This window comes from Triturus cristatus, chromosome 3_2 (assembly GCF_964204655.1).
Source record: "Triturus cristatus chromosome 3_2, aTriCri1.1, whole genome shotgun sequence".
Taxonomy (NCBI): domain Eukaryota; kingdom Metazoa; phylum Chordata; class Amphibia; order Caudata; family Salamandridae; genus Triturus; species Triturus cristatus.
Window position 1 is genome coordinate 925,933,352 of NC_140584.1, and position 21,418 is coordinate 925,954,769.

Sequence of the window (21,418 nt, forward strand, 5' to 3'; positions counted from 1 at the left end):
GTGTTAACGCCTGATGTATTTTCTCAGCATTTTACATAGCGTTTAGAAAGTACATTTGGCTTCTGCAGTGTTAGCGTTTAAAAATCGTAACAAAACTGGGGCAGAAGACAAATCGGCAATCAGTTAGCCTTCTATGTGGCTATTGGCAACTAGCTGTCAGGGAAAACTTAACATTTTATGTTTACAGATTTAGCATAAAGTCTGTAGTCTTTCCCATTTGTCTTGTCTTCCTCTGGCATAGTGGAAGGTGAGGGAATCCTTGGACTGTCTACAGCAGGATCACCGCCCATGGTTGCACACTTATATAAACGTTTCTGAAAAGGTCGGAAACATTAAAACTGCAAATAGCACTACAATTTACATCTGAGTGGTATAATCCTGATGAATTGGTTTTAACCGATGGCGCTTGTAGCGCAAGTGTGAAATATGTACCCCTCATCCCGTCTACCTGTAGTTACCAAACTAAGTCAATATTTTCCTTTTTATTATTTCACATACCTATAAGGGGTATTAAAAGGTGCGTTAAGTTAAGGCTGGATTTCCTCTGTTCAGCAAAGCTTTTAATAAATGTTATGGTATTAGTCCTCCTGGGAAATTCTAAATATTCTTGTGTCCTCCCTCTTACCCATTTTGAACGTGTGCCTCTTGACAGCTAGTGCTGGGACAGGAAACTGCCTGTAGATTTTCATATAGAGCTCTGTTCACTGGAACTTAATACGCTGCACTGAATCCTGCTGCTTTATTGTGCCCTCCCAGTCCTAATTACCTGCAGGGCAATTAAAAGGTGAGTGAAGAAGTTACTTAAATGATTTCTTCCGTTCAGAAGAGCTGTTAATTCATTTTATATTTACTTTGGCCTCCTGGGAAAACATACTACAGTTACTTCTGATTGATACTTCTAAGCACAGATTCCTTGCCTTGTGAATAATCCCAAGGCATCAGACTTGATCCAGAAAAGTGTAGAGCAGTTCTGCATACTGCTAGGTGGTTTCATTTGGCTCTGCACCGATGTCACTTCCTAAAACCACATGGCTTGGGCTGTGCATGGACTGTCGCAAAGAGAGGTCTGTGACAGACAATCAAAGTCCAATTGTTGTGCCTGGAGTCAGATTTTGCCTGCAAGGTCTGTGGTGACTGCACCCAGATGAACCTGAAAGCCATACCGGAATGCAAAGCCAAACTCTACATCACCAAACGCAAGAAAACTTTGTGCCACGACATAGAAAGAACGGTATCTTTCCCCAAGTAATTCTTGCGCCAGTTCGTCATTTTGGTCAAAGACTTAAGGTAAGTTGAATAAAAGCACAAATCTAAGTGGGAAAACTCTCAGACTCCTAACAGGCCGCCAGCGTGCCTCCCAGTCTAGCTGCTAATATCCATCAGAGCCAATTCAGAGTATGGTCCCAATACACCCTGAATTTCCAAGTCCGTCAGCGATGCAGCAGGGAGACTATGCTGTGTATTGTCGCCACTTTACTGGCTCCCTTTGTCATGCCTTCGTGCTTCAAGGATCCACATGGGGGGGGTCTCAATTTGGACTTCAGCCAGCGAGTCTGCATTTGGTAGAGTCTGTTCCCTTTGGACTTGTTTCAGGTTCCGCTCCAACAGAGGTGCCTGCTTGTGTACCATGTCCTGCACCAGTCGTACTCATGCCAATTCAGATGCCATTGATGTTTAATGATAGACAGCATATTGTGCTATCTCGCGCCAAAATAAAATCCCCTCCACCAAAGTCACGGCTGGCGCTGACCGACATGCTACCTCTTGGCAACACATTTGATTCCAATACGTTGCCCTTACCACATGGTAGGCCCAGACTCTATATGATTAATTTGGTGCGGATTCAGAAAATTACAACTATGATGACTGGGACAGTTATGTTCACCAATACGATGACGGTAACTAGTATGTTGAGTTCAGCATGCCAGTGTGCTTGACACATTGCCTGATACTGACCTGGTCTCCCCCAGGATCCTTTTACTGAGGAAAGCACCACTTTTGCTGTTGTGATGCAAAAAAGGCTCCTTGTACATAAGGTTAGGGGTCCCGAATGGAAACCCTAGAAGGGTTGAGAGGTCCTCAAATGAAGAGGATGGAAGGGATATGTCCTCCCCGTCGTAGACTCAAAAAAACAAAATAGCATCCCCTCATGAACAGGGATAGTTCCTGCAGAAGAGAAAAAGAAAAAGGAAAGGGACTAGGGGATGGTTGGTACGCTAGATAGCAAACCACCCACTATTATGGGTGGGAAGGAAAACTGGCCCTTTTCTTTACATAACCCTCACTCACTCTAATAATAATGATATGCTGCATCATCTGCTTCACCCCAACTCCTAAAGGTCTAGGTGGGCTCAAACACATTTCAGGTAGCACTTATGAAGAGCGGTTGGTTGGGGGCGAAACCTTAAAGATAAATTTCCTCTCCTTCTCAAAAAGTGTCCTTTATTTGTAGGGTGGGAGAAATTTAAAAAGTATTTAGGGGTAAGAGGATGTGATGGTCCTATGACCCTAAAGCACCAACATGTGTCAGTTCAGCCCTTACCTAACGGCCTATCTGAGGTCCTGGGTTTTCGTCAGGGTGGGTAGCGAAGAAGTCACTTACTCCGATGACGTGTGCATGCAATTTGCATGTAAGAGAACTTGAAGGAAGACATATATTTGCTGCAGCATTTTCAGGGAATTACCTGTAGAATAAATGGTACAAAAGTACGTGCTCTAATTACTGCTGTAAAGCCAAAGTTTGGCGTACCGTTATTGACATTTCACTGTGCAGTCCCTAAAATACAAGTGCCTGTTATGATAATCAAGATGTTCTCACTAGAAGAGCACAGCGTGCAGTGATCCCTGTGAAACATGAGCTAAATGCACTCTAAACATGTTTTTCTATTCTAGATCACCGTATGTTAAATTCACGTGGACTTATCAGTTGTTTTTTTCCACTTTTTGCAGCGTGAATCTTTCTGGATTCACTATGCTGTGCATTATTCCGCGATCTTGTGGTTGGGTCCGGATTCGTAGTCTTTTCTTTGTTTTTTTTTTTTTTTTTTGTAGCCCAGGTGGGCGTCGACGTCCACCATTTGGTGCACCTCCCGTGACGTCGTCGTGCTTCCTGCGGAAGTCCCACCTTTGGGGCGCCATCTTCAGATTCTTTTTTCCGCCGTTGGGTCTGGATCGTCATCGGGAAGCTCCAGAAATTCACTCGGAGGAAGAAGGAAGAAAAGCGAGTTTCATCGATAGAATCAAGAGAAGACATCAGGAATAGAACAGATTTCATCAGGAGCGCGAAGAAAGAGGACCAGCGAGCCTTTTTCTTCGACAGCCTTGGAGAATGCACGCTCAGAGACCCTGAGCGAAATGGACAAGACGCCATTCAAGTTCTGCCCAAACTGCCACCACAAGTTCGCGCAGAAAGACCAGCATCCGGTCTGCAACCTCTGCCTACCGGTGGATCACCAGAGTATCGACTGCAACGCCTGCTCAGCCTTCGCGCCGAAGACACTCAGGGTGAGAGAGAGGCAGAGAAGAGCCAACGCCAACATGGATGGCAAAGGGAAACCCCCGACACTCTACGAGCTGGGCCTCGACACGAACGACGAGGACAACGTCGCCGAGACAGCCGAAAACTTCACGGTCGTAGAGACCGACAAGAAAAAAGAAGACGAGGTAAGAGAATCGTCGAGCGCAAATCAAAAAACACCTCAAACACGAGGGTGACTCGAGAAAAACTGAGTCAAGGTCCACGAAGGGAGCCCCGGTGCCGAAAACTTCGACGTCCAAAGGGGGAACTTCGGACAAAAGGCCCAGCGGATCCTTACAAAAGGACTCCCTGGTGCAGAAAGACGCCGAAAGGCAAGGGTCGTCGAAATCATCCCATGAAACGGGCCGATCGACGCAGAAAGAACGTTCGACGTCGACGCAAGTTTCATCGACAAGACCCGCGGTCGACGCCGAAAGCATCTCCGAAATGGAGAAAAAGAAGAGGCGGCTCGAGGCCGAAATGGAGAACATCCTTCAAAGGAAGAAGGAGTTCGACGCCAGGATGAAGGAATTCAAGATTCCAACGGTTTCATCGGCGGACGTCGTCGAGGTCGAAGACGAGTTCGACGCCGAAGGGCTGACAAGGGATCTCGAAGAAGAAGAGGAGCCCTATTATGAGGGAGAAGCCGAGGAAGAAGACCAACAGTCGTTCTACGAATCGGCGGCATCTACCAGCAACGACGTCGAATGGCACGATCTCGACACCGAAAACCCGGAGGAGCCCGTGGACACGTACCCCTCGAGGCCTTCGCCACCCGACGACATCGGGGTGTACAATATGGTGGTGAAGAGCGCAGCAATGGCCTTCGGCGTCAAACTCGACGAAGAGAGGCCAAAAGCCGATTTTCTCGTCGAAACACTGCTCCCCATCCAGACTAGGAGTCAGTTCCTCCCCATGCTACAAAGCGTGATGAACCAGGGGAGAGAAGCCTTCAAGGAGCCTGCCACCTGCCGGTCGATCACGCCCAGGACAGAGAAGAAATATAAGCACTCCTCCCTGGACCCACCTTACATCAAGGGTAGCGTCACCGCAGACTCCATCATAGCCTCCACGGCCAGGAGAAGGGCCAACGTTCCAGCAACTTCGGGCCCACCTCCGGATAAAGAGAGCAGGAGGATCGACCTCACAGGCAGAAAGGTCGAGAGGAACGCCGCAATGCACTGGCGCATGGCGAATTCGAATGCACTCCTCAATAGACACCAATACCAACACTGGGATGAGATGGGGGAGCTAGTAAAGCACCTCCCCGAAGAATACCGCCAGAGAGCCTCTCACCTGGTAGATGAAGGCAAGAACATCGCCAACTCCTGTATAAAGACGGCGTTGGATGGGGCAGAGACTTCAGCAAGACTCATGGCCATAGGGGTCACAGAGAGGAGGCATGCATGGCTAAGAATCTCGGGATTCAAACCGGAAGTGCAGAACAACATCCTTGGCACCCCCTTCAACGGAGAGACACTGTTCGGAGCAACGGTGGACGAAAAGCTCACCCAGCTCAAGAAGGAAAACGAGACAGCGAGGTCCATGGGGGCCCTACAGCTGAGGGGAATGAGACGAGGAAATCCCTCGAGGAGACCCTACGGTAGGGGTGGAAGCCAACAGGGGACGTCGCACCAGGCGTTCCAACAAGGTCAGCAGGGCGAAGGTCACGGACAAAGTCAGCAGAAGCAAAGCTGGCAATATCAACCTCTGGGCCAGTCCTTTCGCGGGAGAGGGAACGGACGTGGCCAAAGGAGGAGAGGGGGCGATCAGCCCTCCTCGAAGTGACTCAGCACGCAAGAAGACGCCTACCCTCGTCAGGTCCCCAAGGGTGAGGCGCAAAAAAGTGTCATCAGGGGGAAGAGAAGATTCAAGAGCCTACGAGCATACGACACCAGTAGGCGGAAGGCTGAGGTTCTACCTTCAGGAGTGGCGGCGTATAACCACAGACAAGTGGATACGGAACATCGTGCAGTACGGATACTGCGTAGACTTGGAGAAAAGACCTCCAAACAGGAAGCCGAAGGGAAGACAGAGATCGGCCCAAGAACTGGCAATACTCAGAGAAGAAACGCGGAAACTCCTACAAAAGGGAGCCATAGAGACAGTGCCGTTCAGGGAACGCAACAAAGGGGTCTACTCAAACTACTTCGTGGTTCCGAAGGTAGACGGGGACCTCAGACCCATACTGGACCTCCGTTACCTAAACAAGTTCGTCAGAACGCAAAGGTTCAAAATGACTTCACTGCAGGAGGTACTGCCACAGATAAGAGAAGGGGACTTCATGGTCACCGTGGACCTCAAGGATGCCTACCTTCACATCCCAATAAACAGAAGGCACAAGGGCCTTCTAAGATTCAACATCGAACAGGAACACTACCAGTTCACAACCCTGGCCTTCGGATTAAAATCAGCGCCAAGGGTCTTTACAAAATGCCTGTCGGCGGTAGCGGCACACCTACGAAAGCAGGGAATACACGTATACCCCTACTTGGACGACTGGCTGGTCAAGGCAAACTCACGCGAGAAGTGCGAGAGGCACGCAAAACGCGTAACAGACACCCTCACAAATCTGGGATTTTCCATCCACTGGGGAAAATCATCACTGGAACCGGAACAGGTAAAGATTTTCCTGGGGGCAAAGATCAACTCCCTCAACAGTACAGTAGTGCCCAGCGACAGGAGGACAGATGCTCTACTGAAGGAGACGCAGCTCTACCAGAAGGGGCGAGCTCTGACAGTGAGGGCGGTGAGCAAGATGATGGGGATGATGGCGTCCTGTATCCAGCTGGTGCCGAATGTACGCCTGCACATGAGACCATTCCAGGAATGGCTGCAACAGCAATGGTCACAAGCAAACGGAAGTTGGGAGGATCTAGTGGTTGTTACGCACGCAGTGCAGGAGGAGATAACTTGGTGGAACAGAGACAACATAACAACGGGGAGAAGCCTGACACCACCAAGCCCAACAGTGACCATTACCACGGACGCATCGCAGAAGGGATGGGGAGCGCACATGGACAACCTCAGAGTGAGGGGTCTATGGGCTCCAGCAGACGCGGTCCGCCACATCAACTACCTCGAGTTGAAAACGATACTGCTAGCCCTGAAGGCATTCCAGAGACACCTGTTCGGCCAGAGGGTGTTGGTACAGACAGACAACACCACGGCGATGTTCTACATCAACAAACAAGGGGGGACACAGTCGTTTCCACTCTCATCCCTAGCTCAGGAGATTTGGAGATGGGCCATACCTCTCAAGATAGATCTACTGGCAATTCACCTACCAGGGAAGGACAATGTGGAGGCAGACTGGCTGAGCAGGCAGACCTCAGCATCGCACGAGTGGGAGCTCAATGGCCAGGAAACGGAGAAAATCTTCCGGAGATGGGGGACTCCCACAATAGACCTATTTGCAACACGCCACAATGCAAAATGCCAAAGCTTCGCGTCCAGGCAACCAGATCAGCAATCCAAGGGAAATGCCCTATGGATAAGCTGGTGGAGGACATTTGCCTACGCCTTTCCACCGATACCCCTGTTGCACAGAGTGCTCGACAAGTGCAGAACCAGCAACATGACTCTGATCCTGGTGGCTCCACAGTGGGCGAGGCAGACATGGTTCTCACAGATTCAAGAAATGGCGCAAGGCAATCCGTACAGGTTCGAGAGGAGAAAAGACCTGCTCTCAATGCAAAACGGGGAGGTCCTGCACCCAGAGCCAGAGACCCTCAACCTAGCAGCATGGCTCCTGAAGACCTAGCGTTCGCACACCTAAGGTTACCTCAGAGCACTATGCGAGTGCTACGGGAGGCAAGGAAACCTACTACAAGAAAGTGCTACAGCGCAAAGTGGAAGAGATTCACGGTGTGGTGCAGGAAAAAGGGCCTGCAAAACAGAATGACAAGAGACTCAACTGTGCTGAGGTACCTCACACACCTTCTAAAGAGTAACCTCTGCTCGAGCTCCCTAAGGGTACACCTAGCAGCGATCGTTGCCTACACCAGAGGTGAGAAGGGTGGAAGTTTCTTCACCTCGCAGGTGGTGAAGAGATTCATGGAGGGAGCCAAAAGAATGGCACCCCCGAAAAGGTTGCCGCCGCCGGCATGGAATTTAAACGTGGTTCTGACGGAGCTCATGAAGGCGCCGTTTGAACCCATTCACAAGGCCACTCTACAAATGTTGACGATGAAAACTGCCTTTCTAGTGGCCATAACCTCACTACGCAGGGTGAGCGAGCTTCAAGCACTAACGCTACAGGAGCCCTACATTCAAATTCACAAAGACAGGGTAGTCCTGAGGACGGACCCACACTTCATGCCCAAGGTAGTGTCGGCGTTCCACATGAATCAGAGTATCCAGATACCGAGTTTCTTCCAAAACCCGACTACAAACGCAGAAAAGGCCCTGCACACCCTCGATGCCAGAAGAGCGGTGATGCACTACATTGAAAGAACCAAGGAACTCAGGAAGTCGAAGCAGCTGTTTGTGTCCTTTGCTACTAGCTTCATGGGTAGACCAGTGACCAAGGGCACCATCGCTAGGTGGATTGCCCTCACTATTCAATTCTGTCACAAACAGGCTGGACAGGAGCTAACGGAGGGGCCCCAAGCTCACTCCACAAGGAAGAAGGGGGCCACAGTTGCCTTCCTGGCAAACACGCCCATCCAAGACATTTGTCTCGCAGCAACTTGGGCATCTGTGCACACGTTCACAAAGCACTACTGCGTGGACATTCAAATGAATAAGGAAGCACAGGTCGGACAGAAGGTGCTACAACACATTTTCAACGACCAGCGATCATCTTCCACCCAGCCACCACAAAAATAGGAAAACCGCTACAAAGTCTATGCACAGCATAGTGAATCCAGAAAGATTCACGCTGCAAAACGAAAAGTTTCTTACCTGTCGGTGTAGTTTTGCAGCTTGAAGATCTTTCTGGATTCACTAGCGAACCCACCCACCTCCGCCAGGGAGATGAGGCTGGAGGAAGAGGGGGTGAAATGGATAGGATCAAAGAAGTGGAAACGTACAGAAATATGGACGAAAGGATTAATCAATCGCCTAGGGTTAAAAAAAAAACAAAAAAAAAAAAGAAAACAGGGAAAAAAGAACCCGAAGATGGCGCCCCAAAGGTGGGACTTCCGCAGGAAGCACGACGACGTCACGGGAGGTGCACCAAATGGTGGACGTCGACGCCCACCTGGGCTACAAAAAAAAAAAAAAAAAAAAAAAAAGAAAAGACTACGAATCCGGACCCAACCACAAGATCGCGGAATAATGCACAGCATAGTGAATCCAGAAAGATCTTCAAGCTGCAAAACTACACCGACAGGTAAGAAACTTTTCGTTGTCAGTACATAGTGTGTGACTACAGGGCGTCCCTCATGCCCCCATGGGAGCAGATGCCCCTTTTAATATTGGATGAGACTATCACCCTAAAATACAAAAAACTGTCATTTGTAACATACATTTCAGTGCACATGATAAAGGCTTGGATTATGGTACGAGTAGCCCTACACCAGTGCCTGGTGTGTGCAAATGAGTCCACTTGAGAAAATCCACATGAATTTCACATGCTGTGATATATAATAGAAAAAACATGTTTAGAGTGCATTTAGCTTGTTTATCACTGGAATCACTGCACGCTGTGCACTCCTAGTGAGAACATCTTGATTATCTTAACAGGTACTTGTATTTTGGGGACTGCACTGTGAAATGTCACAATAATGGTTCGCCAACCTTTGGCTTTACAGCAGTAACTATAGCATGTACTTTTGTACCATTTATTCTATAGGTAATTCTCTGAAAATGCTGCAACAAGTATATACCTTCCTTTAAATTCTCTTCCAGGCGATCCTCATCTCAAAGTCATAAGCACTGAATATTCCCGCCCATGTGCGGGGACCCCGGAAATAATAAAATTATATATGAAAAACACACACATTATATATATATATATATATATATATATATATATATATATATATATATATATATATATATATATATATATATATATATATATATTCACTGAAAAAACCATAGGTTTCACACATGTTATAGTTAGCTGGACATTTTACTGATAAAAAACCAATGAAATTCCCCCGTTATAGTTACTGCAGGCAACTATAACTCACGCGACCGCAATCCTCTGCTGATGCTAATACTGTATTTAGACACTTATTTGCCCATGTCTTCTTCCATTAAATTTTAGCTTTACATATATTACAAATATTTTTTTTTCATAAAGACACATATGTCATCAGCAGAAGATTGCGGTCGCGTGAGTTATAGTTGCCTGCAGTAACTATAACGGGGGAATTTCATTGGTTTTTTATCAGTAAAATGTCCAGCTAACTATAACATGTGTGAAACCTATGGTTTTTTCAGTGAATTTGCAAGGTTTTCTAAATGCTAAGTTACTTTACGCCATTCGTGGCGTGCGCGCCCAGTTAACGCAGTTCGTTCCGTGCGCGCACGGTGAGCACGCGGTGCGCTTTGCGCACCGCGCGCCCACTTTACGCAGTTAGTGCCGTGCACGCACAGTGGTCACGCGGTGCGCTGCGCGCACCGCGTGCCCACGTTAAGCGGGATGGGCCATGTACGCACGATGCGCTTTGCGCACCGTGCGCACATGGGGGACATATTTTGCGCATCTTTGTGAAATGTATTCTTCGGGCACCATTTGCACACGGGGTGGGGAGAATGTGGATAGTTTTTTTTTTTTTATAATTTTTTAACGTGCGCGTACGGTAAGCGTAATCGGCGATTTTTTTTTTTTTTTTTTGGGCTTGGGGGTGGTTTGGGGACCCCTGTATCAATGCTGGGTGGTTAGGATCTCATGAAACTGCCTCTTTACATATATTTGGGGTACGTTTTTGCTGCCCAACTCAGGAAGCGAGAGAGAAAATGGCGGCCGCCGCTTCCTGGTTTCGACCGACTCGAATGTTTACTAAGATCTAAGAGCCAATCAGAATCGCGCTCGCGCACGCCACCGTACGCGTACGGTAAGCTTACGGTAAGCGCACCGTAAGCGCACCGTAAGCTGCCACAGATATATATATTGATTTAAAGGCTATTTTCTCAGAATCTACTGAACAGATTTACACCAAACCTACAAAAGGCACTTCCTTGACCTGGGGACTACCTCTCTGCCAAATTTCATTAAATTCTGTTCAGCCGTTCGGGCTGTAGGTGTGTCTAAAGGTCCTATGGAAAAATGCATGGGAAAAACGCGTTTTGGGACCCCCCTTTTATCTCAGCCCCCGCTTGACGAATCCCCCCCGAGACTTTCAGGGTAGGAGCGGAGCGTAGCGCCCCACCTATTTTGAAAAATTCGCGAGGATTCGTCGACCGGCGCCAAAGTTGTTCAAAATAGAATGTTGCGGATTTCCTATGGAAACGTGGTCCTAACTATAACTACCTACTGGCGACTGCCAGTAGGTTATATATATATATATATATATCTAGATATATATATATAAATATCCAATAACACACTAAAGGTATAATAATACACCTACATTTTTTTTTTTTTAGGTAAAAAAAACTCATGAGAAAGAAAAGAAAACACTGTGCAAAACACAGATCCACAAAACATTGTTAGCCTGCAGACTGCATTGCAATACAATACCATAGAGACTGAAAAGCCTTGTACAGGTAAAAACTGGCACCGTGCCTTTAAGGCAGCCCTGATTCCAATATCCCATCATGCCTCAGGGGTGACAGTTGGGTCAGTTGTTCTTTCCGGCTCCTTCAGTTAGGACCCTGGAATTCAGCTCTCTTCAGTTTTGACTTTCTAGTCAAGATTTGCTACTTTTTCTAGTAAAATGTTTGCTTCATCTTTATTATTTCCTTTTGGTGAAGCATTTTTCCTGTTTTGCTGACAGATTTCAAAACTTTTTTCTGTCAGAAAATGCCTTTTGTTCATGCCCTGTCCATCCTGTGGCAAAAAGAAGGCTGCTTCAGATACTCATGATGTGTGTATCATCTGTCTACCGGACACTCATTCTCCTGCTTCCTGTCGACATTGTAAGGACCTTTCTAAGAGGACTTTGAAAGACAGGGAGAGAATTAGGCTTTATGGCCTTTCTGAAATGCGGTCGACGTCGAAGCAGTTGATCCCTGTGTGTTCTCCATCGGCGTCAGGCTCGGCGTCGAAGACTCCAGCGGCGGGATCGTCGTTGAGAGGTGAGGAGACCAGGGATGCTCATGCTTCCAAGAGAAAATCAACGCCTATGCAGGATCCGGCGGCGAAACGCATTCGTTCGTCGTTGAAGACTTCGCCGTCGAGGAGTTATCGTTCGACGGAGGTATCGTTCGGCGTCGAAGGAGAAACATCATCGTTCGACGTCGAAGTCAACATCTAGGAGGAAGTCGACTTCGAAGGAAAGAAGGTCGATGATGAAATCTACTTCGAGGCGAAGATCGTCGTCAAAAGACCATGGGCAGTCATCGACGTCGAGACTTGGTTCGCTGTCGACGGAGAAGCGATCGTCGTCCAAGACCTTGCCGACGTTGGGACGAAGATCGTCGTCGGGGCATGAATCGACGTCTAGGCGGTCGCCTCCGTCTGGATCGACGTCGAGGCAGAAGCCTCCGTCTGGATCAACATCGAGGCAGGCGCCTCCGTCGTTAGAGATGTCCATGATGTCGGCGATGAAACAGACGTCGAGGCGACGTTCCCCGTTGGGATCTAGGCCTCTGTCCAGGAAAACCCTCCGTCGACGACAAGGCTCTCGACGTCGAGGCATGACTCGTCGCCGGTTATCCACTCTGTGTCGAGGTCCAGATCTCCGGCGATAGGCCTATCACCGTCGAGACAGTCCTCCGCTGTGGGGTATCCGGAGCGCCAACTGACATCCAGGTCAGCGTCGAGACGCAAGTCTCCGCATAGAGTAAAGTATACTCCGGATGTGGCATCGGAGCATGATTCAGCTTCTGGCTCACTGCCGATTTCTATTTCGCCTTCAGCCTCAGCAGGATCAGGATCTCCTCCAAGATCTAGATCACCTGAAGTGATAATTTCATCTCCAGCTCCTATTTCACCTATAGAGCATCCTGGGCCGACAAGTCCTCGATTGACGGCGTCACCGACACCAAGAAGGCAGGAAGAGGATCATCCTCCGGGACAAAGCCCTACCGGAGTGCTGCCTCAGTCCATACCACCACGTATGCCTTCCATGGCGCATGCAGTAAGCATCTCCTTAACTAGATTGAGGAATCTTACCCAGCCTAGGAGACCAACCAGCCTTCGCTCTCGGGAAAGAGGGTATGATCGGCGCTCACGTTCGCCCAGGAGAAGATCGAGGTCCAAGAGAGTCGGGGCGATCTGAGAGAAGACGGCGTAGGTCTCCTATATCTTCTTCTTCAAGCCGTTCTTCCAAGAGAGAATACTCTCCCACGCTTTCAGATACTCCTCCATCTCGAGTTTCACCAGTGGATGACATCAGCACTTTCCAGGATGTTTTGTGCAGGGGAGCAGCAAAGTTGAACATCCCAATGCCTGTTCAGGAGACGACTTCTTCAGTCATCTTTGAGACCCTTCACAAAAGAACGGCATCTCGTCCACTGTTGCCCCTGGTCCCTGGGTTGCTTAAACCAGTGATGGACGTCTTCCTCACGCCGGCTACCATCAAGTCAGCTCCGGCGCGAATACTTAAGAAATATCGTCCTGCTCTGGAGGATCCTCTGTTCCTCAAGGCGGACCCTCCACCTGACTCTGTAAACACTGCGGCCACCAGGAAGACCCATTCGGTGGCTTTGTCATCCACAGTGCCGCCGGACAAAGAAAGCAAGACGCAAGACTCTTGGGGAAGAAGTGTGTGCGGATCGGCTGCCTCCAGTTTGAAAGTGGCCAGTGCCTCGGCGCTCTTGGGGCGCTACGACAGATCGCTGTGGGATTCTCTCCAAAGATTCGTAGAGAAACTTCCGCAGGAGGATAGGAAGGACTTTGAGGAGATCTTGCAGGAGGGCAGTCTGGTTTCTAATCAAGTCATTAGTGCGGCAGCAGATGGAGCAACGCTGGCAGCTCACTCCTACGCCCATGGTATTTCAGCCAGACGATCTTCCTGGCTACGATTAACGGCTTTGAAACCTGAGGCACAAGCCAGAATTGTCAATCTGCCTTTTTCTGGGAGTTCGCTTTTTGGTTCGCATACCGGCGACGAGATGGCTCGGATGAAGTCTGAACTCGAGACCATGAAAGCCGTGGGGCTAGAGAAAAGGAAAGAGTTCCGCCGTCGTAGGGGAACTGACATATGTGCCTTCCAGCAGAGAGTTCAAACCCCTCACTGGCAGAAGAATCAAGACCAACAAGGGCAGAAAAAACAACAATTTCAGTCCCGCAGATCAACTAGAGGACGAGGAAACAACCGCCAGTCCAACAGTGGCAACAAGGCTTAAGGCAAGCAATGAGCTATCGCTTCCTCCGAAACCGTCCACCGCTCCGGTGGGAGGAAGTTTTTCGCGACATCTTCCAGAGTGGCAAAACATCACTAGAGACAAGTGGGTTCTGACTATACTGCAACATGGATACTCTTTGTTTCCGGAGTCGTCCTCCATCTGTCCACCCGGTACATTCGTCTCATCAACTCAAGATGCTAAGAGAAGAGGTGGCAACCCTCCTACTCAAATCAGCCATAGAAAGGGTTCCGAGAGCGCAGAGAGGGAGAGGAGTCTACTCCAGATATTTTCTACTTCAGAAGAGAAGTACAAAAACAGTTCAGACACATCTTGGATTTACGAACACTCAACAAACATATCAAGAGGGAGAAGTTTCGTATGCTTGCACTTCACTAAATATATCCACATCTCCGTCGAGGCGATTGGATGTGCTCACTAGACCTGCAAGACGCGTATTTTCATTTACCCATTTGCCAGCGTCATGGGAAATTCCTAAGATTCGTTGTAGGAACCTCCCACTACCAGTTCAAGGTTCTACCATTTGGCCTGAAATCAGCAACTCGAGTGTTCACAAAGTGCATGGCGGTGGTAGCTGCTGCCCTGAGACGCACAGGAGTCTTCGTCTATCCCTATCTAGACGACTGGTTACTAAAAGGTCCATCGCCTCAGGCTGTATGTTCGCAACTGACACGCTGCCTGGATCTGTGTCACCGATTGGGGCTCCAGGTGAATCACAAAAAATCCACCTTCACATCAACGCAAAGGATACACTACCTGGGAGCGATTGTAGATTCCGAACTAGGAAAAGTGTTTCCTTCGGAGGAGAGAGTTATCCCTCGCTCAAAAAGGCAGGCATGCGATAACCACCAGGCTGTCTACAGCGCGACCGATATCATCCCTGCTAGGGGCCATGGCATCTTGCATATTCCTAGTGCCCATCGCCAGGTTGCGGATGCGTCCTCTCCAACAGGATCTAGAGGACAAATGGGACCAAAAGTCTTCTCTGTGGGAGGACAAAGTGTGCCTTTCGACAACGGCCAGGCAGTCGATCAAGTGGTGTTTGAAGTCGAGCAATCTGCAGGTGGGGATTCCTTACCATCAGGAACCTCCATCGCAAACGCTGATCACCGACGCATCGCTACAAGGTTGGGGCGCGCATCTGGGGTCTCTACAGACTCGGGGGGCTGTGGTCCAGCAGCGAGCAGCTATATCACATCAACATGCTGGAGCTCAGAGCAGTACATCTCGCCCTCAAGGCGTTCCTGCCCTCAATCAGCACCAGTTTTATTTTAGTACAAACGGACAACACCACCACAATGTACTACCTGAACAAGCAGGGGGGTTCTCGTTCCAGGACACTCTTGCTGGAGGCTCAATCCCTGTGGCACTGGATCCTGGCAAGGAACATTTCCATAACGGCGGTGCACCTGCCAGGCGAGCTCAACGTTCAAGCGGACTCACTCAGTCGACATTTTCAAGACCCAGAGGACTGGGTCCTCAACGACTAGGTGCTAGAGAACATTTTCGAGGAGTGGGGCCGTCTGCAAGTAGATCTCTTCGCGGACGAAAACACAAAATGCCGAGGCTTCGCCTCAAGGTACTATCGACCAGGGCTCTGGGGAATGCCCTTTTGATCGACTGGTCAATGACATTTGTGTACGCCTTTCCTCCTCTCCCGCTAATCCCGAAAGTGGTGACCAAGCTGCAACACTCGACCACGAAGATGATCCTAATAGCACCAGCCTGGCCGAGGCAGTGGTGGTACCCAGATCTCCTTCACCTATCGATCCGGCCGCACAAGCGTCTGCTGTGCAGGCCGGACTTGCTAACCAAGATGCAGTGGAGGATTTACCATCCCAACCTTCCCTCGCTGAGCTTAACAGCATGGCTCCTGAAGTCCTCCAGTATGGCCATTTAAACCTTCCCCAGGAATGTATGACCATATTGAAGGAAGCTAGGAGGCCTTCTACGAGACACTCATACTTCTGTAAGTGGAAGAGATTTTATTTATGGTGTATTCAAAATCAACATAATCCTACGAAATGTCAAGAGGAAGTGATATTACCCTATCTGCTTCACTTAGCCAGGGTGGGGTTAAAATTCTCCTCCATCAAAGTGCACCTGGCGGCCATTACGGCCTAAAGGCGCTCTCCATCTCAGCATTCATTCTTTAAGATTCAAGTGGTAAAAGATTTTTTGCAGGGACTTAAAGGTTTACCCCCCAGTGAGGCCTCCCTCGCCTCCTTGGGAGCTGAACCTGGTTCTTTCAAAGCTTATGAGTCCACCTTTCGAACCCATACATAAGGCTACATTACAGCACCTTACATGGAAAGCAGCCTTCTTGGTAGCTATCACCTCAGCACGTAGGGTGAGTGAAATACAGGCCCTCTGCTCAAAAGAACCCTACACGGTTTTTCACCTTAATAGGGTGGTGATGAGAACTCATTCTTCATTTTTACCTAAGGTGGTATCTGACTTTCATGTGAATCAGTCTATCTCACTGCCAACTTTCTTTCCCAACCCCTCCTCGCCAGCTGAGAAGGCGTTGCATTCTTTGGATGTTAAGCGAGTTCTCAAATTTTACCTAAGTAGAGCTAAGGCTGTCAGGAAGTCTGACCAATTGTTTGTAAACTATGGTGCTGTCCGTACAGGTTTTGCAGCATCTAAACGTTCTGTTGCCAGATGGATTGTGTCAAGCATTAAATTAGTTTCCCAGCTAGCTCAGAAACCGTTATGGCCTCTACCTAGGGCACATTCCACACGAGGATAAAGCGGCTACTGCTGCGTTTCTCAATAATGTCCCACTCTCCGAGATCTGTAAAGCAGCTACTTGGAGATCTGTCCATACATTCACGAGACATTATTGTCTGGACTCGGACACCAGAGCAGACACTCAAGTAGGGCAAGCCTCATTGAGGAATCTGTTCAACAACTGATTATTTTGGTTGTTATCTTCAATGTATAGTGCAGTTCTCATTTGCCTGCGGTGGAAGATGGGCTTGCTATTCTATTCAGTGCTTATGACTATTGATGAGGATCCCCTGGAAGAGAAGGATAAGTTACTTACCTGTAATCCTAGTTCTCTTCCAGGGGTATCCTCATCAAAGTCATAAGCAACCCACCCGCCTCCCCAGGCAAATGAGAGGACTGTATTATTAAATATGGAAGTAGTATATCTTTGTGTTTAGGACTACGGTCCCGCAAAGAACAACTGACCCAACTGTCACCCCTGAGGCATGATGGGATATTGGAATCAGGGCTGCCTTAAAGGCACGGTGCCAGTTTTTACCTGTACAAGGCTTTTCAGTCTCTATGGTATTATATTGCAATGCAGCCTGCAGGCTTACAATGTTTTGTGGATCTGTGTTTTGCACTGTGTTTTCTTTTTTCTCATGAGTTTTTTTTACCTAAAAAAAAAGAGATTTAGGTGTATTATTATCTTTAGTGTGTTATTGGATATTTATATCTACATTGTCTAGCCTACTATGGGGGCTGCATTTGCTTGGAAAAAATAATATATGTTTATACATATACAGAGCTGTATATATATGTGTTTTTCATATATAATTTTATTATTTCCGAGGTCCCCGCACATGGGCGGGAATATTCAGTGCTTATGACTTTGATGAGGATACCCCTGGAAGAGAACTAGGATTGCAGGTAAGTAACTTATCCTTCTCTCACATGCAAATTGTATGCACACGTCATTCATGTCTTTGGGGGAAGTGACTTCTAAGCTAACCACCCTGATGAAAGCCCAGGACCGCAGATAGGCCGTTGGGTAAGGGCTGAAACATGTTGATGCTTTTGAGTCATAGGACCATCACATCCTCTTAGCCCTATATACTTTTTAATCTTCCCTCCCACCCCACAAAAAAAGGATACTTTTGGAGTGGGAGAGGAATTTTATCTTTAAGGTTATTCCCCCATACACCCTTCTTCATAAGTGGTCCCTGAAATATGGTCGAGAACACCCAGACCTTTAGGAGTTGGGGTGAACCCAATGATGAAGCATGTCGCTACTAGAGTGAGCGAGGGTTATATAAAGAAAAGGGTCAGTTTCCCTTCCCACTCACAATAGTGGGTGGTTTGCCATCTAGTGTACCAACCATCCCCCAGTCCCCTTCCTTTTTCTCTTCTGTAGGAACCATCCCGGTTCATGAGGGGATACTATTTTGTTTTTTGAGTGATAGGAAGGGCACCTGAAGGGTTGGTCCTCAAATTGTCAACTATTGAAGTGAAACTTTGTATTGACTGACTGAAGTGTTTCAACCTAGCGAGGCACAATCTGAACCACTGTTACCATTTATCGAGGAACTTAATGACACCCTTTTTGGGCACCTGGGCTAAGCCCTGTACAGGGCCTCCTGTTAATAGACGGTGTGAGAAGTTGGCCTGATGTATGATGTCATTTGTTACCCTTATGGTGATTGGTTGTAAAGTCAACCTTATAGACCAGCTATCCTAGTGGTAGCATGGACAAGAGCAGTCTTAGGCTAAACTCTGAATGGCATGTGAAGCCAGCTGTGATACCATATATAATCCCTTGAATACCAAATGAAAGGACACCACAACAGATATATATATAAAATAAAGTGTATTTATTCTAAGCAACCCTCAGCACTCTTTATGAGATTAGAGGTAAGTACAACACAGTCTTATTTATGCATACATTAAGTCACACAGGTAAGTAATACAGTTAGGCCCTAGGGGCCACGCAAACCATATACTAAGTAAGTGGTATAAGAACCACTGTCACGGAAATAGAGTAGGCCTAGGCCTAGGGAATCGCTGGGGCTACACTACACTAGCGTTAGTTAGGAAGTGGGAGGCCCACGGGATTCGTGTGCAGAGTGGAAACACTCATGCGTAATGCGTAAAAGTCAATAGCAATAGTACAGTTTAGAAAACGGTAGATTTAGGACACTTCCGGAGTAGCTAGGAAAATGAGACTTGAAAACTAGACACTAGGATAGTCACTATCCTGATGAGCACCGGAGTACCCAAGTTACCTAGCCCACAGGCTGCGGGTGCATAGGGGTGAAGATGCGTCGTTTTCGTCGTCGACTCCTATGGATGCCTGAAGAAAGATGCTGACAGGCAGTCAGTGAAGAGTGTCCGGTGGATCCCAAGGCTGGGATCAAGAAGAGAAGAAACCTGCAAGCAGAAGGGACAGAGTCAAGGTCACTAGCCAGTGACCACGTGGAACCAGGAAGGAACCAGGCGATGTCGTGAAGATTGCAGATGGAGGTAAAGCTTGTCGCTGCAGCCAGGAGGACCAGGAAGCGTCGAGGACGACCAGGACCAGGAGGCGAGCTGTCCCACGAAGGCTCTTGCTGTCGGCGGCGTCGAAGTTGGACTAGGACTCACCAAGCCTTGGCAAGCGGAACCCACGAAGAACGAAGGACTTGCTTCTGGTGCAGACCAGGAAGGTCTGGGGTGCTTCTTCTTTGCAGAGAAGCGGGAGCCAGTCTGGAGGAGCCAAACCAGCGCAGAAGGTTTCAGGGTGCGTCGTCACAAAGGCCACTAGCCAGCGGGCAAGCAACCGGACAGACGCGGCAAGCAGGAAAATGCAGAAGGGCCCCACGCAGGACTCGTGGAGTGTGGGGGGCTGATCTTCGGTGCAGATGGTGCTTGGGGTTGGGGCTTCTCAATCCCCGGTGCACAACTTCGAGGGTACCTCAGAAGCTGCGCTTTAAGTTACTAGCCACTTTTTCCAGGTAGCCGGTCCCACGTCGCTCGTCGCCTCCACGGATCTCAGCTTTGCTGTGGATGTGGATCAGGGTCGGAGAAGTCTGGAAGTCAAGGCTCTGGTCGGGCTCTGCAGTCGGTTCCTCGTAGAACGTGGGCAAAGCAAAGGGTAGTCTCTTGATGGTGCCTGTTTGCACAGGATAGCCACTCCTTGGCTACAAGGGAGATTCTTCAGTCTTCTTCTTTCGTCGAATGTCGAAGGTCCAGAGTTTCTGTTCAGTTTTGCAGGTTCAGGATAATCTAAAGTCTTGAGGCCCAACTCCCACTCTTATACTAATCTGGGGGGCTGGGATACCTGCTAGGTCACGCCTTATGGGTGGGACCTGGGAGGGGGTGGTTACACCCACTTCCCTTTGTCCAGTTTCGCGCCAGAGCTGGGGCTGGAGTGCCCCAGCGCCGGTTTGAACTGGACTATGCAAGGAACACCTTGTGTGCCCCAGGCATGTCTCATTCCTTTCAGCCCACCCTGCCCCAATACACTAAAGGCTGTCTGGGGAGGTGCTAGCACCTCCCCAAGCAGGAAACCTATTGTCCAGGCCTCCCTGGCTGGGATCACTCCCAGCTGCAGGAGGTCAGACTTGTGTCGTGGCAGCAGCATCCATTTTGTGATGCTGAGGCTTTGGTTAGAGTTAAACAGCAAAGTAGGATTTTAACATGTCTCTCCCTCTAGAAGGGAGGAATAATATCCTCATCACCAGAAATGGTATGGGGGTATTATTCCAAAGTGTTAGACACCTTACACGACATGTTTTGATAAAGCCAAACCATAGTTACCATAACCGTTTAAGATTATAAGGCACTTTAAGAGTATATGGTAGGCTATATCATAGAACAGCTATAAGGACTTGGTTCCGAAAGCTGCAGACAGGCTCAGCTCATGCTAGAGCACCATCTCACATGTTACCAAGCACTCTGCCTCCAGGATTGTTAAGGCCTGCCATAGGAGTGACTGAAAGGGACACGTGTCTATATATAAGGGTAGATATAGGCATACTATATCTAAGCAAGGGGTGATTACACAACCTTGCCCCAGCTGAGTGATCAGCCAGTTGTGTCTGATTGGAAGGCCAGACCAGGGGTGGCATAATACATGCTGCAGCCCCTGGGAGGCCTAGGGTACACCTATGCCCTGGGTACCTAGGGTACACTGTACAGGGTCCAAAAAGGTGATCCTTACCAATTGGGAATGTACCTAGGGTACATGGAGTCCATTTTAAAGAGAGAGCAGACAGCCTGAGACCCTGAATGGCAGGATCTCAGGCCAACTAAGTCGAAAAACCAGCTAGACACTAGGCAAAAAGTTGGGGGTAACCATAGTCAGATATCCACCTTCGTACAGACGGGTCCCCCTACACCTGGCGATCTTGCTTTCCTAAAACTGCATCCAACTCAGGAAAGTCTAGTGATGCAGATGTCCACCAGCAGAGTTAACTTCAATGCCTTTCTTACCACTCCTCTCTATTGTGAGTCCAAAAGAACAGACATTTAGCAAGAACATTGTGTTTGAGGCATATGAGCTGTAGATCATATGCTATGCATAGATCGCCATCTAGTGTTGGGTCTGGATGTCTGCACTTTGTTCTTCTTTGAAGAAGTCTTTCCAGTCACGAGGTAGGTGACGACTCCTTTCGGGGATAGTGCGCATGGGTATCGACTCCATTGTTGGATTCATTGTTGGATTTTTTTCCGCCATCAGGTTCGGACATCTATCGTTGCGCTCAGGTTCTACACTGTTCCTTTGGT

General features: G+C 48.5%; 1 protein-coding gene across 2 annotated transcripts in view; it reads left to right on the plus strand.

Moving 5' to 3' along the window:
• The window catches only part of CLTC (clathrin heavy chain), an 853,725-nt gene that overhangs the window by 302,009 nt on the left and 530,298 nt on the right, over positions 1–21,418 (plus strand). The gene's annotated exons all lie outside the window — the stretch shown is intronic.